Raw genomic sequence first — 17,665 nt, forward strand, 5'->3', positions numbered from 1 at the left:
CGGGTATCGGGCGTGAGGTAGGTTAGGCAGGTGGTTAGCCCGACCTAGGTTGTTTGCGGGGGATAGGTCTGTTGCCTGGTGGCGAGGCCGAACGAGGGCCGTTTCTATGTAGCTGACTGTTAGCTGGATTACCTTCCGTGGTCCGGCCACTTGTGGTTAGCGTGTCCCTCCTTGGGGTCGTATCTCATGCGGTCTGGGGAGCGTCCGTCCCTTCTGCGAGGTTGTTATCTTCTAGCCACATATTGGCGGCTGTTGGATTTTCCAGAAATATCGCCCTTCCCTTGAAGATGACCTTCAATCTCGAGGGGTAGAGAAGCATGTATTTCAGGTTTAGCTGTCTTAGCCTCGCTTTCACTGGTACAAATGAGTTTCTTTCTCTCTGAACTTTCTGGGTATAGTCAGGGTAGATAGCGATTTTGGAGTTACCCCGTTCTATTGGGCCTTCCTCTCTGGAATACCTCAGTATGGTCTCCCTGTCCTGAAAGTTGAGTATTTTGGCGATTATGGGTCGTGGGTGTGAGCCAGGTGGAGGCCTCTTCTGGAGGGACCTATGCGCTCTTTCGACTGAGAACCCTTGGGTTAGCTTCGCTGCGCCAATCTCCTGTAGAATCAGAGACTCAGTGTAGGCCGTTGGATTCGGGCCTTCGCTTCCCTCGGGCACTCCCAGTATTCTGATATTTCCCCTTCTGGCCCGACCCTCTGCTTCCTCGGATCTTGTCTCTAATGCCGTCACCTTCCTCTCTAGGTCTATGACTTTGGTCTTCAGGGCTACGGTATCTTCGGTCGTTTCGCAAATGGTTGTCTCAGCGTTTCTCACCCTCTCAGACAAGTTTCTGGCATCTTGGCGTATAAGTTGGATGTCGGATCTGAATTCCTCCATTTTAGTGTCTATGTGTGTTCTTAGCGAAGCTATAGCCTCCATTACTTGGGTATGGTTGTCAGCTGTTTCACTCTCTCTGGCCTGTGCCGGTTCGGGGGTGGGAGGGAGAATTTGCGTAGATAACTTGGATTTAGTGGAAACATACGAATCCATGGTAGCTGGTTTCCCTTTGTTCCTGGCAGCCATCATCAAGTCGTGAGTTGTCCGACGTGCTGCAGAGGTAAGGCGTACAATTTGTGGGGTGATTCGGGTAGGTTCAGGGCTGGGCGGGCGTACCAGGCTTAGTACGTTAAGGCAGGATTATGTCCGACGACTCAGAGAGTCAGAAGTTGGCTTCCCGTGTCTTGGGCCCAATTGCGTATGCTTGGTCGTCAAGGGTCTGTTGGACAGCCACCGGGGCGAGGCCCATAGCGTCTACTGGATGCGTCTCAGGGAACGCGTATGGTGGGCGCAACGGGTGATTCCCTCCAGCTCCTCACCTGAACCATCCGCCTCCGCTCAGTGAGGTCGGGTAATCAGAGGTCCGCCGCCTCGCTGCCCTCGGGCCGCCCGTCTCGGTATCCGGGCAAGTGTGTTTGGCGTGGCCGCGACGGGAAGGAGTTCCGGACGGGAGACTCCGGGCCTCACGGACCGCTCCCCCAGTTCCAGGCAGCTCGCGGTCCGCGCCGACCCCAATCCCCTCGGGGTATGAACCTCACAGCAGTCCCTGTTGCGGCGAGGGGGGCTCTGAGTGTTCCAGTAAGCTCCGGGAGGAGCGCCCTTAGGAGTGGTGGCGGTTGGCTTCACCTCCGAGGAAGGCTGCATTCATCGGCGATCCGCCATCTTGGATGTCGTCAAGGACGGGTAGGGGGGACCGGTTCGAGTGCGGTCCCTCGCGTCCTGTTGATCCGTTTTTTCAGCGGAACAGCTCTGCCTTGTCGGGAACCGTTTCCTCCTTCCTCGGAGTCGCCTTTCCGTCTCCGAGAGTGTAGGTTAGGTCGGCAACAGGATCTAGAAACGGCGCCTCGGCCGGAGCTCGGCAATTCAGCCTCTGTGCGCCATGAGCTCCAGGCCACGCCCCCATGACAAAAAATTAACATGACAATGGGCCTCATTACATGGATGGTGGTAAGGGTTTACCAGTACCGGTAAGGGTACCAGTGCCGGTAAACCCTTACCGCCTTACTACGAGGTCCCTTTGTGGGACCCTACCTTAACGGCTGGTTTTACCGTAATTACCGCCTTCCCCATTCCCATTGAGCCCTATGGGGGCAAAAATGGGAATGGGGAAGTGCCTTGGTGAATGGGGAATTACCGCCCCCACACACCTTGGAATAGGGCGGTAATTCCGCCAATCACCATGGCGGACTCGGTAAAATACCGGTGGCAACCATGCCGCTAATAGCGCCATGGTTACTGCCGTCCGTGTAATGAGGCCCAATATCTTTTACTGATGAGGGAATAGTGTGTTCCACTTCAGGGATACATTATATGAATGTGAACACATTTGTGTTAGCCTTCACAGGCCAGAAAACATTACAAGGAATCACCTTAGACCCAGAAGTATTTTTGTGTGGAGTGACTGTGTTATTATCGCGGTTACCTAAATTGGTAGGTAAAATATAGATAATACCTGAAAACGTTTTGTTTAGACCAGAAATATCCATGGATGATGAAGATGGACAGGCATCCCTTTAGAGTTAGAAGCAGCAGTTCATGTACCAGATGATGAGGGTAGAGGATGTAGAGCAGTGATAGCCCTCAGTGAAGGATGTAGATTGAGAGAATTGACAGCCGAAGAGCTTTTTATGAAAAATTATTCAGATGATGAATTCGTTTTTTTATGTCTCACTAATTGGATTAAAGGGGAGAATATGCAAATACCGCAGAGAATGGTGATGGTAAAAAAGGAACCGTCATTTCTCCAGGAATATTTGGAGAAAGTGCTAAATATTTTTTGGACCACCAGTCCATATGATGTAAGCCTATTGAAAGAAGTAGCGCAGTTAAAATCAAGCTTAAACCACGTGCAATTTTGCCACAAGCAAAACAATACCTCATGTCCTGAGAAGCCGATGAAGGTATGTTCGAGAACATTTCTGCTTTAAGGATGCAAGGATTATTGGTGCCATCTGAGTCCCCATGTAACATGGCTGTGTACCCAGTGAGGAAAACAACTGGGGGGTCTTGGAGATTTATTCAGGATCTTCGCCCCTAAACAATATTGTTGAAGCAGAGTTTCCTTTAGTTCCAAATACCGCCACAATAAATATTATGTAATATTCCCTCTAAGGCTTAACATTTTACTCTTATAGATCTAAAAAGGTGTTCTTCTCAATTACCCTCCTTAAAGACTCACACAATTTGACTTCCTGTTCATATTGAAAAATCTGCCTGAAACATACTTCTTTGCCCCAATTGTACTGTGAGTCCCCATCGATCTTTAACAGGGTCCTTCAGATGGACTTGGGTAATGTACAGCTTGAGAGCACAATAATAAGGTACATAGATGAGATATTGCCGTGCAGTGAGACAGAGGAAAGATGCAGGGAACACTGAGTGTGACTCATGACCATATTAGCAGACAAAGGAAACTAAGTGGACAAAGAAAGGTTACAATATTTTCAGGAAGCAGTCCTGTACATCGGACAGCTTATCTCTCAAGAGGGAAAACAAGTGACACCTGAAAGAGCAGAAGCAATTATGAAGACTTCAGAACCTAAAACAGTGAACGAAATCCAACGGTTTTTAGTCCTATGTAACTATTGTTGGGGCTGGGTTTTCGAATACAGAACATATATGCAACCACATTTAAAAGGACTAAAAGAAGCACAAGTAGACAGAAGTAAGATAACATGGGCAGATGAAATGACTGAAGGATTTGAGGTATTAAAAAAGGCAATTAGTACAGCCCCTGTGCTAGGAATTCCAGACTATCATGAAGAATTTTACTTATTTTCTCATTCAAATGGAGAAGTCATGACAGCAGTTCTCTCACAGAAAATGACATTAGGACATGAACACAAACCATTGGCCTATTACACTGGGAATAAAATGCTCTTGGATGGAGGGGATCTTTTAATTGATGGCTCTTCAAAAATGGATGAAGAAGTGACGGTGTACTCTGACTCCGCCTATGTGATGTCAAGTGGGCACGGAGGTTTGGAGGGGCTTCCACTGCGCAGACGGCACTCCAGTGCAACATGCGTTCCTATTGGATAAGCTTATTGAGGCACAAAGGGTCCCAAGACTATCGCAGTAGTAAAATGTGCAGCGTAAACTAAAAGAACAGATGTAATTTCTCACGGAAATTAAACCGCAGATTTAGAAGCCAAAAAGGTAGCATATTTCCCAAATATCTCTGAGTTGGAAGTAAGAATTGTTCAGCAAATGACAGGACGATGCATGTTAGTAAAGGAGTGTTTTAACATGATGTCTATTGTTCAGTTAATTTAAATACAAGGTTGAGCCTCACAAGAAGAGCAAGATTTACGACGAAAACAGGAGTGTTCTTTATCTCCCACTCCCAATCTGGAGGCAGCAATGCACTGGAAAGCCAGTTATACCTCTATCATTATTGAGGGTAGCGCTGGAGCAGCTTCCCTACCGCGCATACAACTCGAGAGAGTCTTGCTGCTACAATTGCAGAAGATTGGTTTTCACCAAATTTGTTATAACATGTGGCACAGTATATTGTGAATTGCATTGTGTGCCAGAAATGTACTGCAAAGCACACTTTGCGAACAGTGAGAGGAGCAATTCCTGGAGCCAATGGCCCATTTCATCATCTACATATAGATTATGTGGATATGTTTCAGGCATGCAATGGTTATAGGTACATGCTGGTAGTGGTATGTCCCTTTTCTAGATGGATCTGTGCTGTAGTACCTTGAAGCGTCTCTTGTGCTAGAGGAGTCTCGGAAGGATAGCTCAGGAGCAACGTGCTCGCCTTGGAAGCAAGAAGACACAGAGCACAACAGGTTCGATCCTCGGGTCCGCGCTCAGAAACCTCTAAATAACATATCATATCTAGATGGAAACAACAATAAAGATCTCAGACCAAATAACCGGACAGACTCCGAAAATATGGCAAAATTCTACTTTATTCTCAATTTAATAAAACAGGGCAAACTGGCGTACAATGGACTGACCCTTGCACACTCACACACACATTTTATTATACAGTGGTTAAATACCCCAATATGTGTCATTTATGACATCTTCCTACATTGAAAACTACAAAACCTATTGAAAGGAAGGATTGGTTAAGAGAACATATGTACCTATGGTATACATAGGTGTTTGTCCTTCATTGGCTGTCCCTTATCTGCAAGGCACACCTCAGACTGCCTCTAAATATGTATAATATTGATTATAGCAGAGAAAATGGCAGCAGATTGGTCTATGCCACATTTTATAGCTTGTTGCCCCATAGACCCTCTTAATGGTTGGCATTCTCACCCAACCTTGGACTTTTGGCTCTTTAGCAGCACATATGCAAAATGAAACCCAGGTGCTTGAGTCATGTCAGATTACTCCCTGCTTTCCCAATCAATCCGGTCCAGCCATAACCAAAGTTTCCCATCTGAAGTTGACCTTGTAGCCTGCTCTCTGTTCTGGGACATTTGAGGGAGTATAAGCACATCACTATCTTCATCCGAAGCTTAATGAATAGCCCTTGTTTTCAACCTCTGGATCACGTGTGAAGATACTGCAAATCTGTCCATTTCCACCTCCTATTTACTGCTATTTGCTTTACTTGTATTTGGTGTTCTTGCTCCTTTTGGCCTCTAGATACTTTCGCTCTCCATCTTGTATATACCTTATCCACTGTTAATTGTCCAATACTTAGCTCTTGCAGATGTTTTCTTCTTCTTCTATTTTAGAGAAATATGTCTTACGTACATAGCTTAACCATCTGCCTCCTGTTGTGCCTTGCAATTATTCCTTAAAATAGCAACCTTGATCCAGGTCAACATAGACTCCTCTTTATTGTGCGCACAAAGCTATTTCACTAACATCTCCTGACTCTGAATCCCTGGTCTTTCTCTGGGGTAGCCGGATTGAGTCTTTACACAAGCCAATGTCCATCTTCCTATTATGGCCATTCTCACCATGTTATATTTTCCTCTATAGCAAGCTTCAATATGCCTTGTCTACATTGCGTTACTGCATATTAACACTTATTGGTCAGCAAGTTACTTTATCTTCTTTGTATATATGATTACTTTATCATTATGTGCATGTTTCTCTTGTCACTTCAGTTACATCGTTACTCTTAAGTATTTCCATATCGTTTCAGTATGTCCTCATATATCTTTTTCATGACATCACCCTGCCCTTAATGGATTTCCCTCAGCGCTCCATGATGCCCAACCTACATTCTGATATCCTTCCTCTCTTTCAGTATGAGGGTACATTCTGTATGGTTGCCTGAGTGCATATCATCTCTCATACACTCGAATGCGGTATAGGAACAACACATGGGGTCCCACATAGAGCTCTTCACCTGCAGTTCCAATATGACAGAGGTGAGGGTTTGGAGCTAGGGAAAATGCATGCACCAAATCCTATACATTTCCTCCCTCTGGTAAAGTTCTCGACAATATTTTCCTCTTCAGTCTCCTTCATCTTCTCTTCATACTGTCGTTTCTTTGGGATCCATATCCTTTCCACCACCCTTAGGTGACCTGAATTCTTTATATGTTCATCCACACTCCAGGTCATGTGACAGCAATCTCCTGATGGTGGAAAGAATATCCTCCATCATATATATTTTTGGTGATCCTAAGGGTAGTAAAACCTCATTCCTGGAGGTGCCAGAGAATGTTTCTTTGTACTCCCACATTCCTCATTTTGCATTTCTTCACCCGTTCTGACATCTATATCAATCATTATCTTCATCCTAATAGCTTCCTTGGCTGTCTTCTGGTACTGTCCCAAGATAATCCCTATGAGACAAAATCCTAGCAAAACCAACACTAGTATTGTTCTGAGTATTTTGAAAGCAATCACCAGTGACGTTGGAATCCATGATAATAGAAATGAAAACCAATCATCTCCTGCTGTCTCATCAACTTCATCTTCCATCTTCGTATGCAGGCTCGTCAGCATAGTTATTGCTTCCATCAGGGTTCCATTTTCTCCATCGTGAGATGGTGTGAATGTACAGCAAGAAGGCCCGACCTTGATGTACACGCCTCCTTCCATTGCTGTAATTAAGTCACAGACATTCTTGTTCTGGATAGTCATCAGCCTGATGGCTACCAATTCTTCTCTGATTGCATTGTATCCTTTTATTGTTGCCTTGATCGTCAGTAACAGCTCCTAACTGGCGATCTGCAGTCACTTGGAATTCACTGCAGTCTGGAGTTCTGGCATGAATATAGATGTCCTTATCAGTGCTGTCTTGCTGAACAGTTCATGTTCATCTGGAATATCTTCATAGGCCTTTATTGATTTTGATGAGAAATAGTTCTCCCTTTTCAGCCGGCAAAGAAGGGGCAACCTCTTCCTTCTCTGGTGTTCATTCATTTTTGGAAATTCACCAATATTGAGGGCACTTTGAGGAATCACTAATGCTGGAACATATATTATTGCAATGAAGCATACTCCTTCCCAATGTTTGGGGAACTGCAAGTAAGCTCTGGATCCATGGGCCCAATATCATCAATACTACAGTTTCTCCATAAATTCCTGGGATCTTAATTGCCTGTCCACATCCTTTGTTTTCTCCAACCAGAACCAAATCTTCTCTCTTGAAGCATGTTGTTGCATTCTTTAGAGGTATTATAGATACTGTTCCTGCTTCCTTGTCAACCCATGCTAGTAACGTAGAGTATTCAGCCCATGACTCTCGGTATCTATCATTCACTAATTGCACTATTCTTACTGGTTCCTTCTTCAACAAGTGTGCAGGGCAAGATAATAGTCCTTCTTCCCATCTGGGACTGCTGGCAACATTCCCATTCACCAAATAGCTCAGGTCTCTCCCAGCATCCTGCTTCTCCTGATTTTTCAGTGTTATCTGAGCAATCCATCCTCTTCATCGCTATGCTTTGTATCCGTTTTCCAATTTGGGATGAATTAACACGGGGGGTCCTGGGAGTCCCTCTGCCAGATATTAGTTATGGTTACGAGACTTACCCAGAGTCTTTATCTCTCACAGAGAAGAAATATCCCAAACATACCGTTCTTTGTCCTGCCCTGGGGCAGTCCAGCACTGAAATGCTAGGCAATTCTCCTCTGAACAAAAGTACCAACAGCAACCCCAGACACATGTTTCAGTCTGGTTGGACCTCATCAGTAGGGTGGAGCTGTGCCTCTCTAAGAATAGTGAGCAAGGGGTCCATGTCTGGATTCCCCTAGTAACTTGGGGTAAAACCCAAAGTTACTTAAATATGCAAGTTAACAAGGAGAGGGAGTCCTGGGAGTCCCTCTGCCAGACATTAGTCCTGGTAACGAGAGACTTACCCAGAGTCTTTAGCTCACTATTTTTCACAGAGAAGAAATATCCCAAACATATCAGTCTTTGTCCTGCCCTGGGTCAGTACCGAAATGCTGGTCAATTTTACTCTGAACAAGAGTACCAACAGCAACCCCAGGCAAGTGTTTCGGTCTGTTTGGACCTCATCAATAGGGTGGAACTGTGCCTCTCTAAAAATAGTGAGCCAGGGGTCCACGTGTGGATTCCCCTAGTAACTTAGAGTGAGACCAAAAGTTACTTAAATATGCAAATTAACAAGGGGGTCCTGGGAGTCCCTCTGCCAGTCATCAGTCCTGGTTAAGAGACACTTACCCAGAGTCTTTAGCTCACTATCTTTCACAGAAAAGAAATATCCCAAACATATCAGTCTTTGTCCTACCCTGGGGCAGTCCAGCACCAAAATGCTAGGTAATTAATGCTAGGTAATTCTCCTCTGACCAAGAGTACCAACAGCAACCCCAGACATGCGTTTCGGTCTGGTTGGACCTCAGCAGTAGGGTGGAGCTGCGCCTCTCTAAGAATAGTGAGCAAGGGGTCCATGTCTGGATTCCCCTAGTAAGTTAGGGTGAGACCCAAAGTTACTTTAATATGCAAATAACAAGGGGGGTCCTGGGAGATAGTGAGCTAAAGACTCTGGGTAAGTCTCTTGTAACCAGGATTTATGTCTGGCAGAGGGACTCCCAGGACTCCCTTGTTAATTTGCAATTTGGGATGGATACATATGTTTTTGCTTGTCCAGCCCATACACGTTCCATCCTCCTTGTATTCACATAAGTATCTTCATATGGAAATGTTTCTCTTGATCGCCATCGTAAAGTTTTCCTTCTTCCTGCCCTCTGGTTGTACACGCTGCTAGATGCCGGAGACATTTCGCATCTATGGGCATTTCTTTGGCAATGAATGTCCTTACTGCATTCATGGCATATGGTATTAAGGACCAGACATAGCAGCTTTCATCTGACGTTCTCTCTTTCACCTCCTTCATGTGCTGATACCATACATTATTTTTTATCAAGATATCTATCTATATTTTCATGATCTTCCCCAACACCCTTTTAAATCGAAATAGGTGCCTTGTAAGATTATATTTAAAAATGCTGTTCATACTTTTCCTGGGGACGATAGTACATTTTTCATTTTCACCCACCATTTCTGTATTGTTTTTTATAACATGTCTAAAATCCATAATAAACAGAAGGAAAACACAAATCATAACACAGAATGATATCCCAATTATTATTCCATGAAAGCTGATCGATATTCTTGATGGCAATGAGCCTCTTATATTCTGAAATCTGCTCATCTTATTTTGACTATGTAATTCTTTATAGATCACACCTATAGATGAAGAACTGCAAAATAATTGCGTTTGTTCTTAGGGGTGCTAAGAAACGTGATAATGCTCACATGTCTTCTTTCTAAAGCTGGATAAGACCGTAATATATATGTAAAACATTTGTCCTCATTACGAGTCTGGCGGCAGCCGAGCCAGTAAAACCAGTAGGCTGTGGCCAGATCTGTATGGATTTAATGGCTCCGGACTTGCCAGAGTTACCGGGGCATTACAGCCCTGGTGGTCGGTAATTCCAGAGCCTGCATTCTGTTACTCCCCATTCCCGTGGACGTCCATCTGCGGGCAGGTGCCGTTCCGCCCGCCAGGTCAGACCTGGCGGGGGGACGGCACCCGCCCGCATAACTCGTAGTTTGCCGGTCCGGAAAATGGTGCCAGTACAGTTTTACCGGCACTGTTAAATCCGGACCGGCAATCTTAGAATGAGGGGTCTCTTTAACCTATCGAATAAGTTCCAGGATAACTGCAAGTCTATTTATTGCTTATCAAATGTTGAAAGATATTGGTCCTTAATTTAAAGTGCTTCTGTGCTCTTCATTCTCCTTGTCTTTGCTCTTGGCAATTGAACCAGTCTTCATGTGCAGAACTTCTTCTCCTGTGTCACTGTCGGTAGCTGCCGGAGGGGTCTGGGTTTCTTATTTATATGGTTTGATGTCATACAAATGCAGCAAAGCTCGCCTTCCTTTTTATTTAGCAGCTGTGAGGTAACTTCTTGCACCTGCTACGGTCCTTCAAAATGGGGTGTACTCCAAGTGCCTACAAACCTTCGTACCAGCACCTGGTCTCCTAGATTAAGATTGGTTTGCTTCAATAAATCCTCTGAATTGATGGGTTGGCTGTCTTTGTCACTTCTCTTTGACCCCTCCCTCCAGTTCTTGACCTGTTGAGCCATGAAGGAAACACTTGCAGCCATTGTTGTAAGGTAATCAAGCATCTTGTCACCTAATGTCTTTGCTACACTATGAGCATCATTTTTTTTACATAGTTGGTGGAGCTAAGGGGGTTTTCATGTGGCATCCAGTCACCAATTCATGAGGAGTTAGATGGTGATCTGAGCCAGGCTGATTTCTTAGAGCATACAGGGAAAGGGGTAGGCAATGTAGCCATCCCTTCTTTAAAGTCATTTTTATTTTCACAATCTTCTCTTTTAACAGTCCATTTAATCTCTCACAGAGGCCATTTGCCTTTGGATGGTAAACTGAAGAATTTGTATGCTTAATGTCTAAAAGAAGAATTATTTGTTCAAACAATTCATTTACAAAATGTGGTACATTGTCAGACTGCAATACCCCACAAACACCCCATCTTAGAAACACCTCATGCACAAGGTACTTGGCGGTGCATGTGGCATCAGGGTACGTGCATGCATCTACCTCGATCCATTTAGAAAAAGGACATACCACGACCAGCATATATCTGTAGCCGTTGTATGTCTACAGCATATCCACATAATCTATATGTAGGTGCTGAAATGGGCCATTGGGTTTAGGTATTGTTCCTCTGACCATTTGCAAAGCATGCTCTGCAGTACATTTCTGGCACACGATGCAATTTAAATAAACTGTGCCACATGCTCCAACGTAACATATGCGCAGGGTAGTGAATCTGCTCCAGTGCTACTCTCAATAATGCGGCATGACTGTCTTTCCAGTGCTATCCTGCCTCCAGATTTCCTCTGTGGGAGATAAAGACTACCCCAGTTTCCTCCATAAATCCTGCTCTTCTTCTGGGGCTAGACCTTGTATCTCAATTAACTGGACAGTAGACAGCATGTTAAAGCCCCCCTTTACCAACATGCATCATCCTACCATCTGTTTAACACTTTCTATTTCAAAATTAGAAATGGTTGGGAAATGGGCTGCCTTTTTGGCTTCTAAATCTGCAGCTTTGTTTCTACAGGAAATTGCGTCTGCCCTTTTAGAATGCACTGTGCATTTTACAACTGTAAGCGAAATTGGGAGTCCCAATGCTTCAATAAGTTCATCCAATAGGGGTGCATGTGGCATTGGAGAGCTGTGCTTTCGCGGAGGAAGCCCCTCCTTTTCCATTGTGACAAACCTGCGTGTATAGTTGATGTCACATAGGCGGAGTCAGAGTACACTGTGACTTCCTCATCTTCAAATCTCTGAAGCGCGACGATAAGCGCCACTAATTCTTCAGCCTGTGCTGAGTAATGCGAAGTCAATCTCGCGCTTGTCACTACCTCAAATTCACCCTCTCAATTCAGCTTTACTACTGCTGATCCAGTATGCCTTTCGTCAGTCGTTTGGTCAATTTTTGAAGGACCTTCAATAAAGAGAACTTCCGCCCTCTCAAGAGCATTTGCGCTAGCTTGGGGAATATCATAATAGTATTCAGTATACATTTTGAAATCATGTAAATAATCATCCTCCCCTACTGGCACTGCTATGAACGTTGTTGGGTTCACTGTCTTTCATCTAACAATTTTGATTGCAAGATTACAAATAATTACCTCATATCCTGATGCTCTTTTTGTTGTTAATGTACATTGGGATATCTCTAAAATCACAAACAATGCATGCTTTACAAATAGTGTAACTGAACACCCCATTGTTATACTTGAAGCTTTTTCAATCGTGGATGCAGCAGCAGCTAAAGATTGCTCACAGTATTAATGCCCTTTCATACCTGGATCTAAAATCTCACTTTAGTAAGCCAATAGCATATGTCCATGTCCTAATGTTGTTTTCTGCGTCAGGACTGCTGTCATAATTTTTCCATTTGAAGGAGAATAAAAAGAAATTCCTCATGATAATCTGGAATTCCTAACACTGGGGCTGTACTGATTGCCTTTTTTAATTCTTCAAATTCTTCTGTCATCTCATCTCTCCATGTTATTTTCCACTTGCAAACCTGTGCTTCTTTAAATCCTTTTAAAAGTGGTCGAATATATGTACTGCAATCGATAACCAAGGCCCTACAATAATTCCATAGGCCTAAAAATGCTTGCATTTCTCTCATTGTTTTAAGTTCTGTAGTCTTCATAATTGCTTCTGCTCTCTCAGGTGTCACCTTCCTCCCTTTCTGAGAAATCAACTGTCCTATATACAAAACCTCTTCCTGGCAGTATTGTAACTTTTCATTGTCCACCTTATACCCTTTCTCTGAGAGTCATGACCTTAACTGAATCTTCTCTATATCTTTCTTCTGTCTCACTACACACCAAAATGTCATCCACGTATTGAATTATTGCACTTTCAAGCTGAACATTACCTAGGTCCATCTGGAGAACTCTGTTAAAAATTGACAGGGGACTCACAGTACCCAGGGGCAAACGAGTATGTTTCAGGTGAATATTTCTATACAAAAAGGAAGTCAAATCTTGTGAGTCTTCATGGAGGAGAATTGAAAAGAATGCATTATTTAAATCTATAACTGTGAAGTATCTTACCTTAGATGGGATGTTGCACAATATTGTCGCAGGATTTATAACTAAAGGAAACTCAGCTTCCACTATATTGTTTACGGGCAAAGATCCTACATCAATCTCCATGACCCCCTGTTGAATATTTACACTCGGTACACAGCCGCGTTACATAGAGAATCGGATGGCACCAATATTCCTTGCTTCATCACGGCAGAAATTGTCTCAAATATACCTTCATCCAATTCTCTAGACATGTGGTATTGCTTTGCTCATGGCAAAAGAGCTCCTGGTTTAAGTTTCGTTTGAACTGCTCCAACTCCTTTTAATAGACCCACATCATATGGACTTGTGGTCCATAAAATATTTGGCACTTTCTCTAAATCTTTCTGGGAAAAATGCGGTTCTTTTTTTACCAGTGCCATACTCTGCAGTATTTCTCTATTCTCTACTTTAATTGAATAAGTGAAACTTATGAAAAATACTAAATCATCGTCTGAGCAATTTTGCGGTGCCGTAATTAGCTCCGAGGTCCCTTTGCGGGTTGGATTTTAACGCCTGCAAATAGCAGGCGTTAAATCCCCAAACCGCAAAGGGACCTCGTAGTAAGGCGGTAAGGATTTACCGGTACCGGTATTTTACCGGTACCGGTAAATCCTTACCGCCATCCGTGTAATGATCCCCATGGTCTCCAATAGAGATTGGTAATTTGTCTGTGAAAGGAACTAAGTTCATCGCCCCAGAGAATCCTTGCACATTCATGGTAATACCTGATATTGTACATTTTCCGTCACGGACACAGGAACGAGTTGCTCCAGTGTCTACAAGAAATGAAAATGTCTTGCCTCCTATCATTACCTTGACCCTTGGTTCCTCTTGGGGTCCAATGTCACTGATAGTACTGAACACATCAGGTCACTCTGTGGGCTGTCCTATTGTGAATATACGGTCACATTCCCTATCTGAGGTGTGGGTGTTTGCAGGAATACTGCATTCGTATTCCATTGTGGTATCCTGGCCTGTTGTGTCTGCGCTTGCTGGGATTGTATCTGTTGTGGTTGCATAGCCAAATGCTCTGGTTGCCCTTGTGGCAATTGGATTGTAATGGTGCTTGCTGTGGCGCACGTATATGAGTCTGCATGTGATCTTGGGCATAATACTCCTGTGGTTCTGTATTGTATTGTGGAATATAGCTCATCCCCCCTCTACGTGTTTGCCAGTTTTGCTGCATGCCCCCTCTACGTCTGCATGTTCTGGCTCTATGTCCCATCCTCCCACAATTCCAACATTGTTGTGGCTGTCTGCCATTAAATCCTCCTCCTCCCTGAGAGTTTTGAAATCCACCTCGTCTTCCCCTAAATCCATTCCCTCGCCCTCCTGGCCAAACATTGTACCCAATCTGATCTATAGGGTATGCTACATTGCTTTGCTCCTCTGGTCTTATCTCTTTTGTCATCATAACCTCATTACTCATCAATACCTCTCCTTCTGTGGCTAGTTTTGACAATTTCTTCTGCACTAACTTCACTTCCTCCCATTTTCTACTCTCAGCTTTCTTCTTGTTCTTCTGCAACAATCGACAATGATGTACACTTATCGATTGTATTTCTGGATATGGCTTTGCTTCCATCCCTACCTGTTTCTCCATTTGGCGTTGCACTGGCTCAGGCAGTCCCTGGCAAAAAATCTAGTAAAATAACACCACTGTTTGATCTCAGGGTTCTTTCATCTCGAGATGCCATCGTTCTTGAATATCTTGAATAAAGGCAACAGAATCTTCATCCTCACCCACCTTTCTAGTCATAATCACACCCATGTCTGATATATCAGGATATTGTACCCTGCGTGCCCGCCATACATCTGCTCTGCAATTATTAAATGGCACTCCATCATGTGTCGTGTTTTGTGCAGTGACACCCGCATACCCTGCTCATTTACAAATGTCATCAGGGCTCTCCCCTAGAATGGCTGACAGCAGGCCTTTTGTGTCACCTATTGCTAACATCATTCCTGATTCTCTCTAACTCATAAAACAATTTTCCCGCATCTGAAGTCAAACTAGGTAACTCACATTTCAAATTACCCTTGTCCATTTATGGCCACGGTATATATTGTGGTCATCCTCCCTCTTTCTCTAATATTGGCAATTGTGTAAATCCTGATCCGTAATCATATCCACCTACACTTCTTGTTTTCCAGGTGGGGCTAGTCTCACCTGTTTGTCTCCATTCTGGCAGTGACCTTAATCTACTTACATAAGGTGGGGATATGTCCCCTGCACTACACAATCATACATGTGGTCTCTCAGTATATGGTGTTGGTTCTGGTGTTTTTTTTAGGGTCCTCTAAGTCTGACCATTTTATCCCTTTTTCTACACTTGAGTCTTTCAAAAAAACGCATGCGCCCTCTCTTCGCACTTTCTCACTTTCTTCCCTTTCTTCGTTTGACATCATTATGCCCCAACTTGTATGACTTTTGTCCATTTCCACATCATCAAGATCTAGTCTATTTAATGTTCTATGTTCATTTGTTATTACGTCATCTGACCTTCCTCTTATTTCCCTTGATAGAACCCTTTGACATTCTCTTTGGTTTTATAGCCATCTTTATCTCTTATTTGCCTATATAAATACCCAATCATTTCCACTATGTTTTCAAACTCATACTCGTCAGCCCATGTCTCTATTCTCGGTATCCCTTGCAGCTCCCTGCGGCGCTGTTGTGACTCTCTCTTTGTCTCCTCGTTCTCGTGCTTCAATCGGCACCATGCCTCTATTAAATAGATTATCTATTTGTCATCCCTTTGTCCCCTACTCCTGTTCATCTCTTCTTCCCTTCTTCTCATCCCTCTCATCCCTTCTTCCTCTTGCCTTCTTTGCAACTTACGTACTTTCAAGCTCTGTGTTTCTATCTCTTCTTGTGTCCATCTTCTAGTCTCTCCTTTTCTTTCCTTGCCTCGAGCTTTCTTCATTCTCCCCATCAATGCCATTGTCGTCTAGTTTGCGTAATATCTGTTCTCCCATCCATTCATTCTGTACTATCGTCACTCCCTTAGACTTGTCCTTCACTTTGCGCTGTCTCGTTGCTTCTTCCTCTATCTCTATCTGTCTGTCCTTTCTCTCATCACGCTGTTTAGTTTCATCACTTGTTGACATATATTTGAGTTCTCTACCTTTGCTCTCTTCCACTTTATCCTCACCGTTGTAAGCAGGGGCTCTTATGTCGGATTAACATACCCCGCCGCTGCTTCCCATTCCATTAAACGATAAAATCCTTGCTTCTCAGTATCTGCTCTCTTGTTTTCAGAAGGGGAAAGAGGAGCCCAAGGCGTTACATCCTCCCCTTTATGCTGATTAAGAATCCACTCCTTCTCAGGCGGATCTTCTTTCTCATTCTGGTACATCTACCATAACTCTAAAATGTCCAAACTTTTCTGTAACTTCTTCCCCTTATGTAGCATGCAAGTATGTTGTCATGTGTCTCAATAATGTTTTTGACAACAAGCCTTCTTGAGGCCACGGCATAAGTGTTTTATTATTCGTGCCCTTCACCCACTCTACGTGATACTGCCTTATTTTGGGTGTATATCCTGGCAGTTTCCTTCATAGATGTAAAAGGGGTATGTCCCCCATGGTGACAAGTCAATTTCGACTGTTAATACTTACCAGATCTTTTATTGTTTTATTTATTTTTTCAGATATACCACACTGCTTGATTTGAGCAAGTACCATCGATTGTCGCCCATTACCATTAACCACGTTTTAACCAATTTTAAAATCTTTGCAATGGTGTTCATTTTATTCCTTTATTTACAATTTCTATATATTTTTGCTATCTTGTTTCATTCTTGAAACTTTAAGAATCTCTTCTTTATTTATTTATTATTCTCCTTTGATTGTCTTCCTCCGGATTGACATCAATCTCTTGATTTAAAAATCTGATGATCACCTTAATTTGTTACTATTGTTTTATATTTCCTAATCTAGCCACAATAAAGGTTTTACACTGACATCTTTATATCCCCATACACATGTGCACTTTTATTTTTATACGTACGCCTTCCTTTACTATCTCTAGTAAATGTATCTCATCTCATTTGTTACCCCATTTGGAGTTTGATATGCACTCTTCTTTTTGGCCTTGCCTCAGGAATCTTCAAATAATACCTCCACTTGGAGTTTTAGTGCATACCCTTCCGCCCCTCTTGGAATCATGAATCGAGGTGTCTATTTCTTTTCTTTCTAATCCTGTTACTTATATACATATATTTACAATACAGTCCCTCCCCCTATATTTGCCACTTTTGATATTTAACTTACCCCCATGGCTCAGCTCGAGTCCCTCGACATCAACTCTTCCCCAATAGATTCGCTCGCTTTCAGTCCCCGGGGCACCTGCAGGGACCAGACAGGAATTTTTTCAAAGGGCCACCTGCCGACCGATTGTTTTCACACATGTGTATTGCGTGCCACTCTCCACAGGATGCACCACGATCTTCCGGCTAATGGCGAAAGTAGTCAACAGTCTGAGAGTCTAGTTCTGGGTCCAGTCGACTGGACCAGAACCATCATCTGCTACCAAAA

At 43.5% G+C, this 17,665-nt stretch overlaps 1 protein-coding gene across 1 annotated transcript in view; it reads left to right on the top strand.

Annotated features, from left to right (window-relative positions):
* Window positions 1-17,665, top strand: part of CHRDL2 (chordin like 2) — a 719,513-nt gene that overhangs the window by 645,458 nt on the left and 56,390 nt on the right. The window lies entirely within an intron of this gene.

Source organism: Ambystoma mexicanum, chromosome 7q, assembly GCF_040938575.1.
Source record: "Ambystoma mexicanum isolate Mex_15411 chromosome 7q, UKY_AmexF1_1, whole genome shotgun sequence".
In the NCBI taxonomy this organism is placed as follows: Eukaryota; Metazoa; Chordata; class Amphibia; order Caudata; family Ambystomatidae; genus Ambystoma; species Ambystoma mexicanum.